The 1,692-nt window shown below is 36.7% G+C and overlaps 1 non-coding gene across 1 annotated transcript; it reads right to left on the reverse strand.

Annotated features, from left to right (window-relative positions):
* Positions 1-759: 759 nt before the first annotated feature.
* Positions 760-866, reverse strand: LOC112503956. Its single transcript, XR_003068109.1, has one exon. It is a non-coding gene; the product is annotated as a small nucleolar RNA R71 (small nucleolar RNA).
* Between the last annotated feature and the right edge of the window lie 826 nt (positions 867-1,692).

The following is a 1,692-nucleotide window of genomic DNA, read 5'->3' on the forward strand; positions in this document are numbered from 1 at the left end:
TATCCGTTAAGATTACTGTGATTTGAAATTTTTATTTCTTTGTGATTTAAAGATTTAAAATTAAAGTTCTTGATGGAAATCATAGTCTGGATGTTATTGAGGAGGAAATAACAGGTTTAGTCTGAAACTTTGAATAAACCTTGTTTAATTAAAAAGGTTTAAAGATGACGTTATGATAAACCTGTTTGGATTTTAGAGATGTTAATTGAAAGCTGAGAGATTGGCTATGGAATTGAAAAGGTATTGGTAATATGATATATTTGTTCATATATTTGTTATTTATATGAAACATTGTTTTTAAATAAATGTTTTGGTGATTTTCAGCCTGCAATAACATAAAAGGGGAACTCACTAGACCTTTCGGTCTAACCCTCGTTTTATGATTTTAAATATGTATTGTAGGAGGTGCAGACGGTAAGGGAAAGAGAAAAATGTGATATTTCCCTATATGCATATCTACATGAAGAGTTGTTTATGACATGTATAGTTTGGTAGAAAAAAAAATTTGATTAGTACAAGAATTGTATTTTGAATTTTTGGACCATGTATTCAGTACTGGTAGATTCTTGTACTAAGGGACCTATGTGGTGTATAAACATGTATTTCTTGTGTATGAAGTATATGTTACATGAAATATGTGGTATGGGGTGTTATAGGCAAAAGCATGGTTTAATTCATTACCACCGGGTTCTGTGCCATCGTGGAGTAATATGGCTGAATTTTTTTTTGCGAAAATATTTTCCACCAACAAGGAACGCTAAGTCCAGGAATGAGATCTGTCTTTTTAAACAAATGGACGATGAAGCTGTTCCTGATGCTTGGGAAAGGTTTAAAGAGCTATTGAGGAAATGCCCACACCATGGCATTCCATACTGTATTCAACTTGAGACATTCTACAATGGGTTATGTCCCATGGAAAAACAGATGCTCGATGCGACTACAGACGGAGCCTTTACAGCCAGTACCTATAATGACGGATATGAAATCCTAGAAAAGATTTCGCCAAATAATGGGGATTGGGCTGACCCACGTGCCCAACCACAAAAGAAGACTGCTGGAATACATGATGTAGATGCATACACTGCATTAACAGCTCAGCTCACTTCCATAACCAACATGCTGAAAAATCTAACTTCTGGTCAGGGAGTGCAGCAAGTTGCTAATACACCTGTTCCAACAATTCTCTTAGTGCAATGTGTTTGCTGTGGAGGGGAACACTCATATGAACATTGTACTCATAATTCTGAATCTGTAAATTATGTTCATAACAGATCGAATCCCTATTCCAACACATACAATGCCAGTTGAAGACAACACCCGAACTTTTCTTGGAACAGTCCCAGTTTAAATCCACCAATTCATAAACAACAGGGAACTTCTAATTTCCAATCACAACATCATGCAAACAACCCTAACTCTCAGAATCACAAACAAAGTTTTCAGAATCCTCAACATCTTTTCAAAACAAACCTCCTCCACAGGAAGAATCATCATCCTCTTTAGAGACCATGGTGAAAGGGTTCATAAACCAAACCCAAACACTCATAAACCAACTGAGTGCTGCCATCAGGAATCTAGAGACTCAGGTCAGTCAACTGACACTCAATCAGAACAATCGAGCCCTTGGTACCTTGCCCAGTAACACAGAAGTCCCTAGAGATCTAGGAAAGGAACATGTAAAGGTAGTAATCC

This window comes from Cynara cardunculus, unplaced genomic scaffold, assembly GCF_001531365.2.
Source record: "Cynara cardunculus var. scolymus isolate 2C unplaced genomic scaffold, CcrdV1 Un_Scaffold_4203, whole genome shotgun sequence".
Classification (NCBI taxonomy): Eukaryota; Viridiplantae; Streptophyta; class Magnoliopsida; order Asterales; family Asteraceae; genus Cynara; species Cynara cardunculus.